We start from the raw sequence: 23,230 nt of genomic DNA, 5'->3' as shown, positions 1-23,230 counted from the left end.
CCCCCGCCCCGGCCACACACACACACAATGGGGAGCTCAGATGTCGCTGCAGCCTCTCCAAGCTCCCCTTCCCTGAGTGCCTGCCTCAGCACCTTACACTCAGTGCAGCTCCTTCTCCTACTGCTCCAGCCGGGACCCTCACCTCCTCACCCTCATCAGATCAGTGCTTATAATGACTTCCCCCTCTCTCTCCCACAGCCACTGCAGCCTGGGGATTCTGCCGACTTTACAAATAACAAATGGGTTAATAGACTGAATTCAGGATCTCAAAGTACACATGATCCCTCTCCTTTCTTCCTTAGGCATCATGGTTTTAATGCATGAGTTATAGCAGGACAGTAACTGCCTGGTAAGAGCCCAGCACTCAGGACTCTCTGCCTATTAATTTAGGTAGTTCTAACTAGATCTCTTTCAGCCTAGTACCGCTGTTTTCATCTCCATTTACAGGTGGCAAAGCTGAGGTCCAGTGAGGATGAGTTTTGCCAAAGCTACACAAATGACGATGGTAGATGCCGGACTCTACCCTAGGTCTCTCTGAGCCTGAAGCCTGCACTCTCACCTATTACAGCATCTGTGTTAGTCGGCTTTTCCATCACTGGACACAGCCGTCAACACCCACAATTTAAAGGAGGAGAGGTTAAATGGGGCCCATGTTTTAAGGAGATTCAGTCCGTGGCCAGCTGACTCCAGGGCAGGAACATGATGGCACAGGGCATGTGGAGCAGAGCTGCTCAGCTCATGGCAGCCAGGGAGCGGAGAAGATGGGTGAGGGGCCAGGTGTATTACCCAGGGTCGCACCTTCCTGACCCTCCCAGGTACATCCAGCAGTGCACTGCAGCAATCTGGTGGCGTTTCTTAATCCAATGAAACTGACACACCAGAATTAAAGGTCACGGTGTCTGAAATGCAGCTGCGCATCTGTGTGCCCTAGACTGAGCTCCTTGGGACAGCACGTCTCCTGGCTGTCTCCTTCTCTGGGAACTTGTCCGTGGCCTTGCATCCTGTGTGCCCGAGATAGTCGGTCGCAGGAGGCTAAAGCGCTGGCACCTGTGCTGCTGTTGGGATGGTGTCTGAATCGGGCCTTGCCGGTTCCAGCCCTATACGGTACAGACCCAGGGAGCGGCCGAGCCCCAGAGCGGGGCCTGTTCCGTCTGTGACAGGCTCAGCCTGCGCAGGAGGCTTGTCCCACCGGCAGACAGACACAGCGTCTGAGGCTCTGCACCAGGGTCCACAGGCTGCGCCTCCAGAGGGCACCAGGGACCTCACGGGGCTTCTGCCGCTGTGTCCCGCCTGGAGTCCAGTGCTCCTATAGGGGCCGGGCGCCCGCGCGTGCTACAGAGGCCTGGAGACTTTCCTCTTGCCCTTGACCTGGGGGCTCGCTCAGAGGTGGGCTGCTCTGCATCTTTCATAGAAGTGAATTCCTCATTGATGGGCGCTGCGAGCACAGTAGGGTTTAGGGGAGGAAGGGATCAGGAATCCACAAGGGGCCTCCACAAGCAGGAAGCTGAGCAGGTCCTCAGTGGCCAAGAGGTGTCTTTGCTCACCAGTACCCCCGGGACCCGGTACGGCACAATATGTGGTTTTGGGCTGTGTGCTAAGGCCTCTACTACAACTGTAGTTTCTTTAAAATATACTTCTTCCCATAATTTCATCAGCTGTTGCTTTTATCTTTTGACTCTGCAGCCTTGGTACATCTGTGCTCTGTACAGCCTCCTTTGTCTCATGCTTGCTCAGTGCTGAAGCTGGGTGTGGGGCACCCTCTTTCACTCAGTGTGAGCTTTATTTCAACACATATTTTAATCTTGTATTAAGAGTTTGGCTGTTACACCTTTAATTCTTTTGCTTTTTATTTCTTATTTGTTTCATGTAAATATTAAATTACTGCTGCTGCTGCTGCTGCTACTTAAAAGTACCGATCCTGAGAGTTTTTATCACTTGATAAATGATCAGTATAACCCACTCTCATTTATTATACTTAATGCTGTATTCAGAATGACTTCATCCATATTATTTCCCAATTTTTATTATTGTATCTGATTTTAATTCCTCTTTTTCTTCTTTTTTCTAACTTGCTTTGAATGGATCATTTTTACTGCTGGTTTGAATATAATGCACCTTATCTTGATTCCTTTTCTGGTCATTCCTAACTCCTTGAGATCCATATTTATGCATAGTCTTCTGATTGTTTTTTTGAGACAGCATCTCACTATGTAGTTAAGGCCTTCAGCTTGCTTGCGTAGCTCAAGCTGGCCTCAAACTCACAACAATCCTCCTGCCTCAGCCTCCCAAATGCTGAGATTGCAGGTATGCTCACCAGGCCTGGCCTATTTATTTTTAAGTTGATCATTATCCATCTCTTCCCTATGAAGAAGGACAGTGGCTGGTGCTTCCATTCCCTACTCCTGGGCTGTCTCACTTGTACTCTGTGGGTATCACTTAGGATTTTGGCCAAAGTTTACTGTGTACCAAATTTTGTTTTAGTCCTTGTTTTAACAAGTTATTTAATTACCATGTGTCTTAGCTACTTTCTTCATTGCTTCATACCTGACACCCACAACTTAAAGAAGGAAAAGTTTATTTTGGCTCATAGTTTGTAAAGGTTTCAGTCCATGGTCACCAATTGCAAGGCAGGGCAGCATGGCAGAGGGGCTTAGCAGAGAAAGCTTGCTCATGGCAAGGAGGAGAGGAAGCACTGAGGAACCAAGGGAAGAGGAGGGACAGATACTATTCCAGGCCACACCCATGGCAACCCAGCTCTTCCACCAGGCTTCTCTCAACATCACACCCATCTATGAGCTCCTACACACTGGTGAGCACCACACACCCATGATCCAGTCACTTCCCAAAAGCCCCACCTATGAGTGCATAGGCTTTGGGGGACATCTAGATAGAAACCATACTATCACATTTTCCGTATTTATAGTATTTTTTCTTTTCTTCCTACAGGACTGTTTTTTAAGATATCTCAATAAAATTGTAATAAAATTTCCGAGGCCTAAAATGTCTGAAAAATACTCTTACTTTGCCAATGTATATAAATGATAGGTTAGCTGGGTATAAAACTCTTGGTTTAAAGATTGTTTTCCCTCAACATGGAAACTGTCACTGTACTATTTCCTGCCTCCAGTAACATTGATAAATATAATATCCTTCTGATTCATGTTTACATTAGTTCATTTTCCATTGCTATAAAAAAATGAGTCTGGGTTTTTATAAGGAAAATGAGCCAGGCATGGTAGCACACGCCTATAATCCCAGCACTCGGGAAGCTGAGGCAGAGGGATTATTGTGAGTTCAAGACCAGCCTGGGCTACAAAGTGAGCTCAAGGCCAGCCTGAACTGTGTAGTGAGACCCTGTTTCAAAGAGACCAAACAAACAAACAAACAAACAAAAAAAAACCCAGGAAAATGCATTTATTTCTTTCACAGTTTTGGAAGTTGAAGGCCAAGAGTGGGGACTCACGTGAATTCACTAGCTGCTTTTTGTGCACCATGAGGTTGCATTTGGGCCCTGGCACCAGTGGGTGCTGATGTTCATTACCATCATGTCACGAGTCAGAGTTACCCCAGGACTCTGCCCTGACACGTCGCCTGTCACCTTAACAAAGCACAGGACTCTTCCCCAGCCACCATGCGAGGTCTGACTGAGTCCTCACCCCCTCACTGGGGAGAAGTGCAAACTAGTCCCGTGAGCTGGGACGGTTCTGCTGTGCAGGGAGCCCGTAATTCTCGCTCCCTGCAGACCATGCTGCAGGGCTCTGCCCTCACCTCCCCAAGTGTCCCCGGCTGTGACTTCTCTTCCTGGCAGGCTGCGTCCTAGTTGGAAGCACAGCTTGGTGGGTCAGTGCTGCCGGGCTCCTCAGCACTTGCTCGGAGCTGAACTTTGTCCCCAACTTCACACTGCGTTGCCCGGAGGCTCGGTGCAGCTCAGCAAGCCCAGTCTCCCTGTTGGGAGGATACAGGGTGAGGTCTGGTCTTCTCTTCTTTAAATTTTTGTTAGTGCATGCTTGAGGTACCTCTTGAATACATACATCACTGGGTATGTCCACGTATTGCACCTCAGTCCTTTTTATTTCCTTCTTCTCCCTTGCCTCCCTCCCGCTCCATCCCTGTGTCCACTTCCCATCTCCAGAAAGCCTACCTCCCCTGCGTCCTGTCATCTGTATTTTATTTTGCTCTTTATTTATACTTTGGGTTTCCGATACAAGAAATCATGCTATATTTAAGCTCATGTGTCGGATTTATTTCACATATTATGATCTCAAGGTGCATCCATTTTCCTACAAATGACTTAAGTTTATCCTTCTTTATGGCAGAGTAATACTCCAATTGTGTATAAATATCACATTTTCTTTATCCATTCACCTGCAGATAGACTGATAGGCTGCTTCCAACATGTAGCTATTATGAATAGTGCTACTATAAACATGGTTATGCATACCCCACTGTAATATGATGTCTTTGACTTTCCCAGGAAGATACCTAGAAGGGGAATAGCTGGGTGGAATGGATTTTCTACTTTTAGTTTTCTGAGGCTTTCATTTGCCATGAGCCATCTCTTGCCTAACCAGGGAGAGCAGGCACTGAGCTGTAGGCATGCCTCGGGCTTGTGACTGCTACTTCTTTTCCATTTAAAGTATATTATTTGATCTTTTTATGGATTTCTTTTTCAGGAAAGCACAAGGTTTTAGCCAATTCAGTGAGAAAATACATCCCCAGGGCTCAAAAACGTGAGAAAGCTTGCACACTCACTCTGACCTGGAGACACGACTGCCACACGCAGCCACACGCAGCCACACGCAGCCACACACAGTCACGCACAGCCACACGCAGCCACACGCAGCCACACGCAGTCACGCACAGCCACACGCAGCCACACGCAGCCACACGCAGTCATGCACAGCCACACACATAGCTGCCTGCAGGAGGGGCCACCTGCTGAGGAGATGCCACGTTTGCTAAGGCTTCCCCTTGAGTTTTCTGAAGCAGGAAAGTCAGCCACAGTTCTGTGTCATGGATGGGCACACCACTTATGCCCAGCTTGCTTCTACACTATGGATGAGTGAGTGGACGAACGAACAAACGTGCGCATATCTGAAAAGAGCGCAGGTGCTCTTCCCTCTTTGAAACCTCCCTGTGGTGAAATCCCCCTTCCGACGGCCCTTCAGGACAGCCCTGAGGGTGCATCCACCTGACCCCTGGGAGGCCAGAGCTGCCTGGTCCGGGAAGGGCAGGACAAGCCCTCCCTGGGGCAGCCCACTCTCGCCAGGAGAAGTCAGGGCCATAGGACCTTGTCCACCCTCACAGTCTCTCCCTTCTTCACTTGTGTGCGGTCCCAAGGACGCAGACAGACTTCCTTCTCTGTTTCTTTCTAGTGCAAGGAAAACCTGCAGGTGGGCGACAGCGGCTGGCCCAAGGGCCCCTCCTCTCCGTGCACGTGTACTGCGTGCCTGTCTGTTCCGAGTACCACGCGGGACTCCGGGCTTGGGAACAGGGATGTGTCTGTGGCTGCCTGGGTGATCTGGTGGGGAGAGGGAGGCTGGCGTCACAGAGTGTGCACAGAAGTGTGGGGTTCGCCCTGGCAGGCTGGGGGCAGGCAGGGACAAACCCCGCTCTCCGAACAGAAGGAGAAATCCCTTGAAGGAGATGCCCCCCAGCTGGTGCTGGGAGGAGGAAGATGGGGCTGGGAGGTTGGAGCAGTGTGTTCAAAGGTCCTGAGAAACAGGACGTGGAATTTCTACAACTCACATGCTTTGTGGAAGCCTGAGGAGGTGGCACGGTGTCAGCCAAACTGGAGGTCCTGGGCGACTTGAAGATGTCCCCGGATGTGGAGTGCCAGCCATGCCTCGGCACGGTAACAAAATTCAGCTTGTTAGTTTGTGACCTTCTGTTTTGAAATCTTTCAAAAGGTGCAAGAGCAACACAGAGAATTATAGGCTTTACCCAGAGCCATCAGCTGTGCGTGCTTTCTTCACGGGCCTCATCGTGCTGTGCAGGTAGGTTAGTAACGGACAGGTGGACAGAGGCAGACAGATACCTAAGTTATGCGCGCACATATACATACACTGAAATGCCTCACCGTGCATATACTGTCCTCTAAATTGAGAGAAATGGTGGACACCACGGCTTCCCCTCATTGCGCGTCTGCCCTAAGAGCAGAGACTTGGCAGGAAACTAAACAATAATCTAACACTCTTAGCAATCCAGAGTTCATATTCGTGTTCTACCAGCTATCCAACATTTCCCTTTCCGCTATGCCTACACAGCCTGGCACTGGGCAGGGGACCACATCTGCCTCATCAGCATCTTTGCTCTGGAGCAGGTGCTGGGCACCTGCGCCCTGGACTTGACAGTGGTGAGGACGTGGTGGTCGTTGGCAGGGTGGCCCAGATTAGGGTGTAGAGATGCATTCTGGTCAGGACGGCCCACAGCAAGGTGCCGGGTCCCTCTGCCCTTGGGTGGTGCCCCAGCAGTCTTTTCCACGAGTGAGTGACGTCGTCATTCTGGTGAGCCAGTGTTTACAAAGCCAGATCCTCTTCCCTCATCCAGGGACTGCTGAGGTTCCGCGTGTGAACCTCGTGTAACTACTAAGTTGCAAAGCCTCGATCCTGACCTCCAACCTTCTCATTCACCAGTGCCCACTCTACTGCGGAGAGGAGCCCTTCGCCCCCAGGTGCAGGCTTGGTTCTCACACCAGTGTGGCCCCTGGGGTCCTGCTTTGTCTTGTGGGTTACAAGCTGTTGCTTCCATGATGAATTCTGATCCTTAACTGGCCCACGTTAGCCATCAGGGGACCCTTTGTGGACACACCTTCTGAGTGACACCCACTTAGGACCTCATGAATGTCAGCAGCGGTGAGTGTTTTTATAAAATCCCAGCACGTGGTCTCCAGCAGAGCGCCGTCCCTCCACTGAGCCTGCCCACCTCAGGGACAGCCCCTGCCAGCCGAGGCTGTCTCCCTCCCACCTGCCACATACACCCTACCCCCGTGTCTGGAGCTCTGGGTCAGAGCGACCTCCGACGTGGCCCTGTGCTCTGAATACCCTGCCACATCCTACCTGCCCGCTGCCACGTTCCCAGGCTCTGCAGAAGGAGACAAACTACTGGAAAAGCATTTGGCAGCACATAACAGGGTTCGTGAAATTGTTTGTTCCATTTGACCTCATGGTGACATTTCTGGGAAATCATTCTAAGAGAAAATTCCAAAAATGGACAAAAGCCTATGCATGAGGAGGTTTACTAGAGCATTGTGCAACTCACCGAGTAACTTAGATGCATGTCGGAGAGGAATGCTAGGTGATTTACGGTCCGCCGAGCGCACTGAGAATTACATGGCCTCTCGTCCATTTCTGGAGATTGCGGAGCAACGAGAAAACTGTTTGTAGGGCGCAAAGCCTTGTGTGTCTGAATAACATTATGAAAAAGGAAGCAGATTTTATTTTTCCTGGGTGGCTGACGTCAGAACTCCTGCTGGGAGAGGGGTGTCTTGATTGCCCAGCTCCAGGCTGTGAGGTGGCCACCTCAGCCACTACAGCCTCGATTGTCCTGAAGGTAAAGGCACACAGGCAAGAACGGTCCCTCGACCAGGCAGGTGTCAAAGGCCAGCCTGTGGGAGCTGCTTCCTCAGAGCCAGCCCTGGACCCAACATACCCAGCATACCTCGTGTGACACTCCTGGTGCAGAGGAGCGTGGCCTCCCTGGACTACTCACGGGGCTGAGTTCTCGTGTCAGTCACAGGAATGCCCCACATGGTGCGGTGGGGACAGCTGCTGCCGTTTCTTGGCACCATGGGCTGCGGTGCTGCGTCTGGGAACCGTCCGAGGGGCTGCTGTCCTCAGTGTACCTGCAGCATCGAGAGATAATCCACTTCACAGGAAAACCTCCCCTTCGATGATAAACACCTCCTGAGGGCCCCACAGCATGATGAACAGAGACGGCAGGGGAAGGTATCTGGCCAGGAATATTCAAGAATCACAGATGGAACACGTGTGTACAGGGCTATGCATGTGTGCTCAGGTGTGTGTAAAGATAAAGCTGAGCTCAAAGGAGAGGATGGGAAATATCTGAGTAGCCGACTCAGCCCCACCACAGGGAGCAGCCCTGGACCCTAGGAAGGGACCACTGAAAACATAAGTGCCCTGTAGGGCACAACGCACAGCCTCCCCTGTATCTGACTTCATGCGGGCCTCGAGCTTTGTCATCTCAAGATGAAACATGAATCCCAGTTGGGCTGTGCTCAGGCCATTCCGTGCTCTCCCGCAGAAACAGACCCTCACCCGTCCATCTCCAGGGACCAGCACCAGCCGGAGGTCAGCAGGCTGCCCCAGGCGAAGGTTCCACGGAGGGTAGAGAGTGAGGGCAGAGCGCATGCGCACGGAAATGCAAGTGGCACATAGGGAGAGGAAGCACGAAATAACCTCAGGGGCGTGGCCGCAGGGTGGCGCTTGCAGCCTGTCCACATCTATACAGAAATGTCAAAGACCCCTTCTTAGCGCATGCTTTTTTGTTAGGGAGGAAGATTTTTAAAATTAAAAATGAAGATGCGTTCTGTACATGTACCAGCTCCCCATGATGAAAGTTATCATTTTGTACTGCAAATGTGCTAATAACCATTTAAAAAATGCTAGCATGAGACTTTCCCAGGAGATACTCTGTTGGTGGATATTGCCCATCACTTTTTATATTTTTTTCAACAGGAAAAAAAATCAGTATTTTTTTAAGGAAAACAATGGAAAAGAAATAGGGCGGGTGGTGTGGGTCTTGCAGGGGTGGGGCTGGGACACCAGGCTCTGCCACTTGCCAGCCCATCCGTGATAGAGGTCGTTGAGACTCTGCCCTGGCCTGTCCTCCTGTGCCAAGTGATGGCCCTGGGAGAGCACAGCGAGGGCCTTGGGGGTCGGCGTCACCGGCACCGTCACTGTCAGTCACTGTCACAAGTGTCCAGACCTGCTCCTCCCAGGAGTGTGTTGGGATCGCACACAGCCAGAGCACTGCTGGGCACAGGGGTCAGTGCATTTCCGTTGCTCACAGGGCCGCTTGGCCAGTGCTTTGTGACCACACCATGGGGCCAGGATTGGGCTAGGTGGGAGGAGGAAGGGTGCATGAGGCCGTCGGGGTTCTGAGCCTCGGGATGCGATTGGAACACAGATAACATGGTGGAATGCACCTCCTCCCTCCAGCGCTGTGACCTGACGTGACTCCCTGCTGGCTGGCAGCTCTGGGGGGCAGGGGGAGCAGCGCCAGGGCATCTGTGAAAGATGAAGCCGCCAGCCACGGCAACCTGAGCAGCCGGAACACGTAGTTGGCAACTGGCAGCCAGGCCGACCGGGCGTCCAGGGCCTCCCAGGGGTAGACAGGACGGCAGGCGAGAGCCAGCTGGACAGGGTGGGGAGGGTGGCGGTACACAGAGCGGGGCCTTTGGCCTGAGGGGCTTTTCCTGCTTTTCTTCTTTAGAAAAGCATGTATTTCCTGCTTCCTCTGCAGAGTGCGCCCTCTCGTCTGGTCGGAGGAAGAGGCTAAAGTCATCAGGACACTGGGTCTCCAGCTCAGGGACCCTCCATGGCACCCAGGGGGCACTCATGGACTCCTGGACAGCTGGGGGTGGAGAGCCGGGGCAGCCCCCAGGAGAAGACGGTCAAGGCCGCTGCCCACCATATCCGATGTGAGATGGGCCCTTTGGAGCCTCCACTCCTGGGCCTGGGGTCCCCACATCCTGGGGGCCGCAGGCAGCACAGGCACCTGCTTGGTCTCTGGGCGAGGGGAGCCAGGGTGGGCAGAGCCCCTTCTGGAGGGACAGTTCCCTCAGCTGCCCCATGTTTTGCACTCAACTCAAAGCCAGGCTCCCACAGCCCCCCAACCTGGAGTAAACAAGGCCTGATCCCTAAGAGAGGGACCCCATCCCTGCCGCCCCGTGCAGTGCCCTGGGAAAGGGGCACAGTGAGGCCTGCAAGCCACGCAGGCAGACAGGGGTCACCTACGCTGCCTCCCTTGGCATCCAACCAAGTGGCTCCTCTTGGTCGCTGATCCCCGTCAACACAGCAGGGCCCTGGCTGGGCAGCCGTGCAGGGCCAGGAGACCTGCTTGTGTCCTCATTGGCTGACTACTCCCCTGGGCATGTCCTGGCATCACAGGGCACCATAGAGTCCGAGAGGAGGCTGCCCCAGGCAAGAGGGGCCCAGGGCCTGTCTGCGACCCGGGTCCCGTGCATTCCTGACCTGTTTGGGCTGCGCTGCTGCCTTCGTACCTGTGTGGCTCACGCAGCCAGCCAGCACCCGGCCCAAGGGGAACGGTGGGGGTAGCAGCCCCAGGCATCGAGCTGCATTGCGTTTCAATCTTCACAGAGAACCGGCACGCCATCCACACAGATGTGTTTTACGTGGGCCACTGAACAGTTTTCCACTAAGAATTCCAATAAGCCAAGGACGGGGGCTGCAGTGTCTTCCCACCAGGCCTTCCAGGACCCTGTGGCCGGGCCTCATGTCCACACCTGATGGGGCGTGACCGGCCATGGCGCCAGACACTCGGAACTCGGCCCTGGACAAGGCCGCGTGAACTGAGACACACAGAGCCAGGACAGGGCGGGGGCGGGCACACAGCACCTGTCCCCACAGCCACCCATCACTCTCTCAGGGTCCCCCCCACCGTCACCTCCACTGCCACGCTACAGCCTTCCCTGTGCACAGGCCAGGGCCAGTCCTGGGGCAGCAGCACAAGGTGCACCGCAACCAAACCGCCCAGAGGCTCCGCAGCACCAGGTGCACATCTGGTGCTGAATGCGAGGACGACCCCGCTGTCCCTCCAACTGCAAACCGTGGGATCTCCATGGAATCGGTGCAAACAGCTCAGCCACGGGGTCTGCTGAAAGCACTTCCCAAGTGCGTTCTGGGTCTGCCAAGCCACAGCACTTAAAAACCAACTCTAGACCTTGCCAAACCCCTAAATTCCGTGGGATATTTTGATTCCTATTAAAGTCGTATGAAATAATACCACTTGTGAAGGGGCTTCTGGCCCACTCGTGGGCTCCATGGTATCAAGTGTCTATTTGGCAAAGCAGTGCCTGCTCAGGAGGGCATGGGTGGCCCCATGCCAGGCCCCTTGAAATGGGCACCTGGGCCTCCTCCCCAGCCTCTCGTGGACCTGGATCTGTGACACCACAAAGAGCTGGGGGCCTAGAATCTAGGTTGGAGCCTGCATCCTGGACCGTATCTCTGTCATAGCCACGAAGCCACCATGCACCGGGGACAGCCACCCTGCCCTGTGTCCCCAGTCTCCCTGCCCTCACTGCGTGTGTCCCTTCTGTGGAGTGTATCACACTGTGAGTTCCCGTCTCCTCCCACAGATATGACACGAGACCTCCATCCCGGTCTCTCCTACTGCCCACCACAGCCCTCCTTCCTTCCCCCAGCCCCAGGCACTGCCAATCTCTCCTTTGTGTCTGTCTTCTGGTCATTTGGAGAATTTTACCCACTACTAACATTTTATGAGATGTGATTGAAAAATACAGTGGTACCTCGTTTCCCCTACCTGGACAAGAACCAATCAAATGTCCCCATCAGGTCAACCTTGAATCTACCCCCCGAATTTGATATAGTTCTTGTCCAGTTCACTGAGGGACCAGAATCATGGAAGGAACTAAATTTGTGAACTGAGGCACCATCAAATGGTGAACATTTAAATTTTTAAAAACATTATTGCACTAAAAGACGCATTGCCATTAATCTCCCTCGAATCTTCCTGAGTTTGAACACACTCATCCCATCTTCCTGCCACTTTCTGAAGCAGTCTTAGAAGTCCTTTCTCGTGTCTTTAGATGTGCTATTGTGGCTGCCTTAATGTCCTAAACTAATTCAAAACCTTTGTTTCCCTTTCATAGTCATTTAGACTTCGGGGAATGGCCAGAAGTCACACAGCGCCAGGTCCAGTGAGTAAGGCGGCTGAGGACACCATCTGATTTTACGAGCTGCCTCTTTGTTAGATGACCTTGATAGCCGCCTTCACCATATTTTTGACCACACCTCATAAAGACACTCAGGAAAGAGGATTTCAGAGCTGCTTGTTTCCCTCCTGGTGCTGCTCACTAAAGCTGTCTCATGGAGGGACAGTGTACCGTTAGATTTTCTCAGGAGAGCGAAGTTGCTGAGAAGCAAGGTGGTGTCATCTGCGGGTCCCTGAGTGCCAGGGGTGTGAGCCATTGCTCCACTGAGAGTCAAGGCCACAGGGTGCTGTCCTCGGGCCCACGGTCTCCCTGCTGGAGTAGTTGGGGAAGGTCGGGGCCCCGGACCAGGGCACCTCTGCTTGAACATCTCAAGGCCTTGCAGGCCAAGCCCAATTCCTCTTCCCTGCATGGACTGAGAACAAGGGCAGGAACCTTTCTACTCAGGCTTCAGCATGAGCCCGGTAAGACCGGTATTTCCAACGCACAGATTTTGAATACAAAGCACTATTGGTGTTTTTTTTTTCTACCAGAAATAAAACCTTGGCTGTTGACACCCTCTCTAGAACTTTCCATCTGACTAATGCTATTCCACACAATGAAACACACATTTCTACACCCACAGGGCCTCTGATCCAACGTGGATGCATGCGTGGCCACTTTGCACTCTTGGGTCCGTGCCTGTGAGCCCGCATCCCCTCTGTGGGATGGGGTGAGGAAGGGTGCTTCCTCTGGGGTCGCAGCTGTGCACCTCCAGGGCTCCAAAGTGCCGTGAAAATGCCTGACCCCCAGCCTGGGCCTGTGGTTCAGATGGGTTACATTCTTCAGTGTATACTGTATCATAACACTGGGCATCTGAAGTATTTATTCAGCAAGAATAAGAGCAAACATCATATGCTAGCATAAATCACAGGCTTATGGAAAACACTTCACTTTCCATTTTAAAGATCAGTGAAAATAATGATATTGCTTTACAAGTTTACCACCTCTGGATTCTCACACCTGCATCCGCAGCCACCAGTTGAACGTGTTCTTTTGGTTTTGATACGTGATGAAAGTGAGATGCATAGATTTCGGGAGGGGCACATTTTAGTAGTGTTTTACTAACTGTGGATAGTAATCTTTGATGCTACGCTAGGCAGGACAATGGGCTGTTTCTTTTCTTCCTATTCCATTGTATTGCTGTAAGAAGGCACAACACGTAGTCGGCCCTCCTGAGGGATTTGTAAGTGCGTGACCCCGCGTGTGAGCCATGGCACATGTTGTGCAGCAGGGCTCCAGGACTTGCTCGTCTCCCGTGACCATGATGTTACATCTCCCAACAGCTCCGCACAGCCTCCGCCTCAGCCTCGGCAACCTACCCCATTCCCTGCGAGTCTGAGTCCGACTCCTCTGAGGACCGCGCACAAGTGGGGTCATGCAGAATGTGTCTTCCTGTCAGTGCAACATCCCCAGGCCCATCCATGCTGGAGCAGCATCAGAACGCCCTTCCTTCTCAAGGCTAACGACACCTCTCTGTATGTGTACACTGCATCTGCACGACCCCTTCACCCAACGGGACGAGTAGGGAGTTCACATCTTTATCGGAGGGAACAATGCTGCAGGGCCTTTAGGGGTGCACTAATCCCTCCCTAGATCCTGCTTTCAAATCCTTTGGACAAACACTCGCAGGGCCAGGTGGCCGTTCTACTTTCCATTTTTTGAAGACCCTTCATACTGTTCTCCATAGCAGCTGCACATCTTACATTTATCCTGACAATGCACAGGACTCTGATTTCTCTGAATCCTCACTAATACTTGCGTTTCACTGTCTCTTTTTAAACTGGTAACAGCCATCCTGACAGGCACGAGGTGGTCTCTTGTGGTAGTTTTGATATGCATTTCCTGGATGATCAATGACATTGAGTATCTTTTCAAATACCTGTTCATTCCTGTGTTTTTGGAGAAAGCTTGGTTCAAATCCTTTGTTTATTTTAAAGTGGTTGCTAGGGTGTTTCTTTTTTGCTGTGAACTGTAGAATTCCTTCTATATTCTGATAATTAGCCTCTTAATCAGGTCTGTGCTTATTTTTTCCCATTCTGTAGATTGTCTTTTCATGTGGTTGATTGTTTGCTGTGCAGCACTAGTTCCATGTGTCCCCACAAGTCTACTTTTGCTTTTGTTGCCTTGCTTTTGGTGTTACACACACGTTTATTTCCAACACCAAAGGCACAAAGCTCTGTGCCTTTGCTTTCTTCCCGGAGCTCTACCGGTTCTGGTCCTATGTGTAAGAGCCCAGAAATACACCCACACATAAACGGTCAGCAGATCCCCAAGAACAGTGCCAGGAATTCACAACGGGGAAAGGACAGTCTGTCTTTCCAACAAATGATGTTGGGAAAACTGGATACCTACAAGGGAAAGAATGAAACCGAACCCTTATCTTACACAATACACAAACACTGATAGCTTCTTGAAGATGAGTTGTAATGTGTAACCTGAGCTTTTTCTTCTCAGTTACATTCACACATTGGCCTGTCTTTCACTTTGGGTGTGTCCCTTACCTTTGGTGAAGTTAGATCATGAAGTCTTGGTCATGTGGAAAATAACGGGTCCCTCAGCATTTCAGATGTAGAAACCACTCATTCTACAACACGAGATGCTCATACCACTAATACCTCCACTCACTGCACTGGCAAAGGCTTTAAGTCATGGGAAGTGATGAGGATTTTGGTGGTGGTGATTTCCAGCATTTTAAATTTCATGTGAAAGTTCACCTTTATCACTGGCAACCAACACCACTAGTGGTTTTCTCTGGACTGACCAGAGCACTTCATTCACGTTGAAGAAAATATCTGCTAAGCACTAAGCTCTGAGCTGTTTTTAGGTCATTCTTTCAAGTAAAATTGAGCTCCATCAACGCAGTGGCTGGCCCAGCTCTGACCCTGGCCATGGAGCATTTCCATGGGCAACACCAAAGGGATTTCAGGCACTTTCCATTCTGGAAGAACGTCAGGAGGATCTGTGCTTGAGCATTAAGGTTTAGTAAAATAAACACTCCGCTAGCTCATCCAGAACACTCTCAAGTGGAACTATTTCCCTTGTCTTTTTCCCCAGTGCCGTCAGCATGGGCCGCTTGCCCCAGAGCTGTTTTGACGCCATTAATCTGAGTGGCTGCACAGGCAACAATGAAAGTGGCCTCTTCGCATCGTGAATATCAACTTGACCTCAGGAACGCCTGAGAAAGTCTTAGGAAAGCCCCGGGGGCCTAGACCACACTTCAAAACTTACTGCGTTAGCAGAAAGATCGTGGGAGGAGCCTAGATTATTTTTCTCCCTTGTGAGAATGCAGCATAAAACATTTTTAAACACAACACCTATTTAAGAGAAGCCCACTGAGCTTTCTGACAACTCCAGCAGCAAATGTTGCAGGCTGAAAATCAGTGGTCTTCCACATTATCAATGCTTTTGCTGTAGATGTATTATACAGCAAAACCAAATTTCAGAGCATTTGAAACAACTAAAATATATGCAAATTTTTGGGCCTATGAAAATAAATAGCTAACACTATCATGTGCACCATGAACCAACAATCTGCTTAAGAAATGGAGCATTCAGTCCATGGCTGAAGCCACCACATGCCTTGGCCTGTTCCTGAGAGCTCACCTTCATCCTAGTGAGATGATTACCATCACCTGAATTTCTATGTCCCAAAACAAAACGTAATATTTCTAGCAAAAATATTTCCTGTGCACTTGACATTTTTGTAGGCCTCTGCCAGATGCCGGGAGTGGGGCTTCTTATCACTGGGTGCATATGTCTTCAAATCCACAAGCTATTGGCAATTTGATGCCCAAAGTGGTTATATCAAGCTGTATTCCCTCCAGCAGTGTACAGAACTCTCTTTTCTCCACATTCTCAGCAGCATGTGGGACAATGGGAATTTTAAATTCCTGGTTGTTATTTTGGGTGTAAAGTGCAATTTTATTATAGATTAATTTGCCTATCTCTGATTATCTCTGATCACATTTGTAAGTTTATCCACCATTGGAGAGTTTTTCCATAAATCATCTTGTCAAATTTGTTACAATTTTTGCTGTTGTTTATCGTTTAGTATTTTTGTAGGACTTCTTGGAATAAGTTGGATTTTAACCCTTTGGTCCTTCTGTGGGGTAGAGATACAGTCTACGTGATGATGAGTTTTCAGTTTTTTACAATGTCCCTTGATGGACCATTTGAACTTCGTTACGATCCCTTTTACCATTTGTGTCCTGTGTGGCTCATGTCTTTTAAGACTTCCCCAGTGCATACTCCCTTCTCTAGAGCCACAAATCATGTCTGTATTTTTAAATAAAACTTTGCCTTCCATGATTAAACTCAACTCACCCAGATTTTGTCTCCGGGGATCCTATGAGTAGGGGGTAGAGTTTTATTTTATTTTTTCGATGTGGACAGAAATGTCCCAGCATGATTTGTTGAATTCTTTCTCCACCGACCCACAGAGCTCCCTCCACCCTGTATCAGGGCTTGTGTGTTTGTAGAAAGCTTCCTAAAAGTGTGGCACCTGCTGCATTGCAATGGTGCTTGTTAAATTGCAAGGGTCAGATGGTTTGTAGGGCTGCTTCTATTCTCCATATCTCCACTGGCTTTGTTGGCTGGTGTGCTTGTTCTGTTAGGACAGAGGTCTGTGATCTCCAACTGCACTTGTGAATTTGTTCCTTTGACTTTCCAGTCCTGCAGGGTTTCCTTCCTGTGTTTAGGTTTATTATGTCCTCTGCATAAACTAACACTTTTATCATTATAAAACATCCTCTGCATCCCTGGTAATCTCTTTTCCTGAAGTCAACTTTTCCTGATGTTAATAGACCCACTCCAGCCCTCTTATCCTTTTAGGTCTACTTTGGGTTTTTATGTTTGTTTCTTCTTTGTTTCCTGAGACAAGGTCTCACTATGTGGTTCAGACCAATCATAAACTCATTATGTACCCCAGGATGGCCTCACGCTCTTGGCATCCCCTTGCCCAAGTCTCCTGAGTGCTAGGATTAAAGATGCGCACCACCACGCCTGAACTAGATCCTTCTGCTTCTGACCTGTGTCTTCATATTTAAAGTGCATTTCTTGTACTATGTATGGTTGGGTAGTTGTTATAGTTTAAATGTAAAAAATCCCCCAGAAGTTTCATGTGTTCAAAGGCAGGGCTTTTAGAAGGTTACTGGGCCACTGCTGGACCCCTAGGGAGTGGAATGACAGAAAGTGGCCCAGCCAGAGCATGCAGGTCCCTGGAGCCATGTCTTTGAAGGATACATCTGTTCCTCCGTCACGTCACTTCCTGTCTGGCTCTTGCCCTGCTGTCTGCTTCCCAAGCGCTGCGTTTCCTTGTCACGCCCTTCTGCCATGATGTCCTCCAGGGAGCCAGCTCACCATGGACTGAAGTCTCTAAAACTGTGAACCAAAACAAGCCTCTTCTTCAAGTGTGTGTGCTAGGTATTTTGTCTCAGCAATAGAGAGGTGACTAATGCAGTCATGTTCATTTATGCAATCCAATAATCTTTGCCTTTTATCTGTTTAGATCATGTATAGTTATGGTATTATTAAATTCATTTCTACTTTTAGCCCCTAAGATACATTGTATAATTTTAGTGCTAAACAGCCAATTATCTTTTTCCTCCAGTACTGGGAGCTGAACACAGGCCTTTCACACTGAGCTACATCTCTAGCCCCTTTTTTTACTTTGAAATAGGGTTTTGCTAAGTCTCTACGTTACCTAATCTGAGCTCAAACTTGCAATCTTCCTCACTCAACCTACCACAGTACCCAATTATCTGTTAAAGAATTTCAAAAGTGCCATTTCCTTGTTTTGGTTTCTTCTGGTACCGGGAATCAAACTCTCGACCTCACGCTTGCCAGGCAGGCACTGTGCCACTGAGCTAAATCCCTAGCCCCAAGAATTTCAAAAGTGAAAGAAGAAAAGTTTTAAATTTACCTACAATTAGCCATTTCTGGTGCTCATCGTCTCCTTGTGCAGATCCAAGTGTGTACACTTGTGTCCGAATGTGACAGGTACTGCCTCAGGGACATCTCATGCGGTCCTTGTGTTACCCCACTTATCAAGAGGAAATCGCAGGGCTCCAGAGTGATTTTAGAGTTGCCTGGCTCCACAAGGCAGGTCCAGCGTTGGTGACAGCTCACTGGTCTGTGCAGCTGGTAGTGAGGCTGGCAGGGGTGGGTGGGCCGAGGGCACTCCCACCTGCCTGTGGGTGGGCAGGGTCACTGCACAGAAGAGTGTGCAGGGGAGGAGGGGTGAGGCTGCAGCATGAGCTGTGTGTCTGCGAGCTGCAGGGAGGGGCAGGGAAGATCAGATGGCCCAGGTCAGGCAGGCTGGACAGCAAAGGACAGCCAGAAGGAGATCCTGTCCCTCACCCAGACCTCGGAGCTGGCAAGGCACGAGAAAACCACGCAGCAGGCAGAGATGGAGGGAGAAAGCATGGTTGCCAAGGGAACGAGTTGGATGCTCCCACCTGACCCAGACCAAGAAGCCACCTGGCTGGGTCCTGGCTGGGCCTTTTCCTCAGTTTCCTTCTGCACCCATGTGCCACCTGCTCAGGGCCCTACAAGGCAGCCCCAGGACCTGGCATCTGACCAGCACCCTCCTCCCGTGTGCCGCAGCTTCTTCCTCCTACACAGGCCCTTCCTGTCTCGAGGGGAGCTCAGGTCATTGACACCTCTGGGATCTGTGTGGTGCAGACTCCTAGGGGTCCAGAAGTCAAAAGAGCAGCCCTGTACCCTCTGCTCAGCAGCAGGCTGTGCGGGTCTCCGGTGTCTCCTTTGCCCCATCCTCATCCCTGTGTTCATTCACAGAAAGACGAAATCTACATGGGAGCTTCCTGAAGGCTTTTGGACATCGTTAGAGTCCAGATAGAGTCGTGGTGTCCAACCCTAACAGAAAATAAGTGATAAATAGATACACTGGGCAGACGGGAAGGAGGGGCCCTGTGCTCGTGCCTGATGCCAGAACCGATCACAGAAGACCCTGCCAGGCCTACAGCCTCCACACAGGCCATGGGATGGTGTAGTAAATACTTCTGCAAAGACGTCAGCCTGCGCCAGCTCTGCCCAGCCTTGGACAGGAGCCACCCTTGCTGCTCATCCTTGAGCACCTTTGCTCTTACTCCTGCAGCAAGGACTGTGGCTTCGGAACCGCTTATGTCAGCCTTTGAAACTGCCTGCCTCCCTCCCGAGCACGCACAGCTCACTGTGCTCTGCGTTCACGTGGGGCTGCCCCAGAGAAAGCCACCCTGCCGGCCTGCTGTTCTGGCTGATGGGAGACAGCAAGCCCCTTTCCCAGCTATACTCTGTCTTTTGATCCTCGCTTCAATGGGGTCATGTATCAGTCAGCGTTTCATTGCTGGAATAAAATGCACAGCACCTGCAGCTTAAAAAGGAGAAGCTTAATTTGGCTCTCAGTGTCAGAGGTCTCAGTCCGTGGACTAAGGTGGGAACAGCATCGTGGATCAAAGATGTTCAGTTCCTGGTGGCCGGAGCAGGGCACAGGGACAGAGGGCCAGCCAGAGACACGCCTCCCGAGGCCCATGTCCAACGTCCTGCCTTCTCCAACCAGCTGCCTCCTGACAGCACGTTCAGCCTGACCTGCCGTGGATCAATCCAGCGAGGAGCACAGCAGCCGTGACTGAGGGCCGCTCCAGGAGTGTCTGAACCCATCAGGTCAACGATGAAGGTTAACTGGCACAAGTGCTGTGCAAGGTCAAGGCGAGTCCCTCGATCTGTGGTTTGAAGCATGGAGAGGGAAGGGGACCCAGCCCCCGACGGTATGTGGGGTAAGAATTAGGAAAACAGAGGAAGCAGGGTCACACACATGACCTTGTGTGCCCGCTTCCCGTACTCTCACGTGAGCATGAGGCACAGTCCTCCTGGTAGGATCTAATGGGCCAGAGGAAGACGTGACCAAGAAAGCAATCTTGGGAAGGGCTCGGGGTGGGGAAGGGGAACAGGGGATTCCAGTCTGCATGGGCTGCAGGGTGGAGCTGAGACCCTGCCCCCAGTCACCTCGGCAGAGGACAGGGCCCTGTGCATGGGGTGCGGCACAGCTGAGACTGGGCGACCTCTCCCTTGCAGAAGGACTCCCCATGCAGACTGTGAGGCCGGCCCCGCAGGTGGAAAAGAGTGGTGCTCCGGGAGGGAGCACTCTGCAGGAAAGGCACTCTGTCCCGGCGCGGCCCAGCCCTTGTCCTCCTCCCTGACCAGAGACTCTCAGGAGCAGAACCGGCCCGCACCCATGTGGCTCGCTGAGCCTCTAGGTGCTTCTGCCCAGAGCGCTTCCCCCCAGAATCTGCTGGAGGCCCGTGGCAGTGCTGCCCCTCCCCCTTTGCAGTGCCTGGACCTCTCCCGCCCCGCCCCCACCACACTCACCTGTGCCCGGGCTGCCTAACCTCACCCAGTCTACTCTCCTGAGCCACAGCGGCTGCGCCTGCCTGCATGGCCTCCTGTCTCCAGCTGGTTTCCCAGCCTGCCGGACCCCGCTGTCAGAAGGGCCGTGCCTCTTTTCTGCCACCACCCTGCCCAGGCCAGCGAGTTCTGTTACAGATGCCGGGAACAGTCTATCAGTCCTGGGTCCCTGCCGTGCATGCCAGCCAGCTGGCAAGGGGCACAGGGATGGTCTCACGATATTCCGGCCGCAGACCAAGACAGGGAGAGTCCAGGGGGCAGGGAGAGGCGGTGTCGGAACAGATGCTAAATCTGTCACCAGGTTCCAGGTGCGAGGGCCTGGCCAGGTCTCAGCCTGGGCAATGCAGACGAGAACAGAATCTTGCCCGCCTGTGTGTCTCTGCAGTTTCTCCCATTTCAGAGCTGGTGAGAGAGCCGGGCCTGTCCCAGGGCAGCTACCCGGACCGGGATCCCTGTCACCAGAGCACACCCACGTCAGCGCCATGATGGCACCATGTGGGCACCATGTGTTCCACTAGGCCACAAAGACGCTACCTCTCCTGGGACATTTCCCTCTGAGGCCCCGGGACCTGTGCTCACTCGGCTTCATGACGCCCACCAGGAAGGTCTCTCTCTGGACACCAAGGGGGTCATGGTCTGCAGGGCTGGCTGCACTGCAGGCCAGGTCAGTGTGTCCCAGTACTGGCTTCTTTTGGGGGAACTCTCATTATTCCTGGCCCATCAGAGCAGAGTCTTTTTCAGTTCCCCACCCAGTGGTCAGCATGGGGTCATTCACATGGGCTGAGCTGGCCACATCTGCCTCTCCTGATGAACCCCACCCCACCCCACCCCACAGAGTGACCCACATGCCTGGCACCCTGTCTCACTTCCCGGGTCTCTGGCATCTTACGATGTCAAGGGCCAAGGATATCTCGTGAGACTCTTGCCTGGTCCTCCTGGTCTCTGTCATAGTGAGAAGCACACATCCTCCCGGCCAGCCTGGGCCCACGGCCCAGGACACCTGCAGCCCAGCTCCCACGTTTGGCTCTGTCCCCCATCAGCCTCCCCTGGCCCTCCTGCAGTGTGGGGAATTTGAGCTTCTGGGACTGGACCCTTCTGCTTGGCATAGTGATTTTCAGTTTATCACTCTTCAACAGTGTCACCATTTGGGCAAATGTCCCCGAAGTTCTACACGTTAATGGCTGGGTCCCTGGGGCGGTGCTATGGGAGGTGCTGTGAGGTTTGGGCACAGGGCCCTGGGGGAGGTCCAGGCCACGGGGGTGTCTGCAGAGTCCATGGGAACTTCCACCGTCTGCTCCCTGGCTCAGGAAGGCAGAAGTTTCTCTACCATGTGCTCCTGCCATGCCCTGCGGCCCTAACCACAGGCCTAAGCAACGTGGCCACTTGATCATGGATTGGAACCAGGAGCTGAGTTCACCTTTTCTTTTTATAAGTTACCTGCCTCAGGTGTGTCATCAGAGTCACAGGACGCTGGTGCGCAAGCGGAATCAGACTTCGTTTCTTCTTGTGTGTGGCCCGCGTCTCATCCCTCCATTCCTGCGTTGACAGGCATTGGAGTTCTTCCCTTTCAGCTGCTCTCGACAGTGTGCTATACACTTTCACGTGCAGGTTTGTGCGGACTTCGTCTCTGTTTTCTTGTGTGTACATCTAGGAGAGGAATTGCTGTGTCACCCAGTAACAATATAGGTAACCCTGGAGGAACAGCTAGACTATTGCTCAATGTGGAGGAGCCACCCAACAGCTCCAGTAGCGGTGTGCTGGTTCTGTTCCAGTTGTCCACATCCGTCCCGCAGCCCAGATGGTCCCTTCATGGCCATCCTAGTGGGGATGAAGTGACGTTTTTGGGGTTTTATTTGTGCTTCTCCGGTGGTTCATGATATCCAATATCTTTCAGGTGAGTACTGGGCATTTTTGTATCTTCTTTGGAGAAATGCATATCAGCTACTTTATTTTTAAATTGAGTTGTCTTTTTATCATTGAGTAGTAAGAGTGCTTTATGGATTCTATATACATATCTTTGATGCAATGTACAATTTGCAAGTACTTTTTCCTCTTCTATAGAATGTATTTTATTTTTTTATAGTACCCTGTGAAGCACAAACAGTTTAAGTTTTGTTGAAGTCCAATTAAGCTATTTTTCTTTTATTAGTTAAGCTCTTTGGTTCCCTAAGTGTGTTAGTCAGCTTTGTAGTCCTGTGACAAAATAGTTGAATTTGACACTTGAAAGGACAAGAGCTTTATTTTGACTCACAGTTTCCGAGGGCTCAGTCCTTGGTCAGCGGGGTCCATTGCATGGGGCTGAGGTGATGTGTGACGTCACGGTAGGGAGGGCAGGGAGGACAGAGCTACTCACCTTATGGCAGCCAGGAAGCAGCCAGGGACTAGATACCATCCCTAGGTCAGAGCCCCATGACCTTCTCCCTTTAGCTCCACCTCTTGTTTCTGCCTCCCAATAACGCCATCACCTTGTGGTCTCATAGTGGACGAATTCACTGAAGAAATGACAGCCCTTGCCTAAAGTCCACCAGCACCCCAGCCTTCAGCACCTGAAACCTTTTGGGGGCCATATCATACTACTCTTACCTACTACCATGCAAGAAACCATTGCCCAGCCCAAAATAACGTGGATGTACACGTATGTTCACGTCTAAGGGTTTTAGGCCTTACCTTTCCGTCTTTGATTCATTTCTGAGGTTTTTACATCGTCTTGTGGAGTAGCAGGTCCACCTTCATTCTTTGGCATGCCATCATTCACTTGTCCCAGCGCTGTCTGTTCAGAAAGCGTACTCTTTCTCTGCTGAGCTGTCTTAGCACTCTTGCTGAAAATCAGTTAATTACTCTGGACTCTCCATTCTA

The 23,230-nt window shown here is 51.4% G+C and overlaps 1 long non-coding RNA gene across 4 annotated transcripts; it reads right to left on the bottom strand.

The window, feature by feature from the left end:
• Nucleotides 1–3,400: 3,400 nt before the first annotated feature.
• Nucleotides 3,401–20,323, bottom strand: LOC102021391. Of its 4 annotated transcripts, none has more exons than XR_264854.1 (3): nucleotides 17,899–20,323; nucleotides 5,749–7,843; nucleotides 3,401–3,945 (listed from the first exon to the last, which is right to left on the bottom strand). It is a non-coding gene; the product is annotated as an uncharacterized LOC102021391 (long non-coding RNA). The 4 variants fall into 4 exon arrangements; XR_001232169.1 differs by lacking the exon at nucleotides 3,401–3,945 and adding an exon at nucleotides 4,875–5,521; XR_001232170.1 differs by lacking the exon at nucleotides 3,401–3,945 and having other exon boundaries at nucleotides 4,875–5,899; nucleotides 7,261–7,843.
• Nucleotides 20,324–23,230: the final 2,907 nt, after the last annotated feature.

Source organism: Chinchilla lanigera, unplaced genomic scaffold (genome assembly GCF_000276665.1).
Source record: "Chinchilla lanigera isolate Chin_1 unplaced genomic scaffold, ChiLan1.0 scaffold00141, whole genome shotgun sequence".
NCBI lineage: Eukaryota > Metazoa > Chordata > Mammalia > Rodentia > Chinchillidae > Chinchilla > Chinchilla lanigera.
Note: the sequence above shows the minus strand (reverse complement) of the source record. Positions and strands in the feature narration are given on the sequence as shown.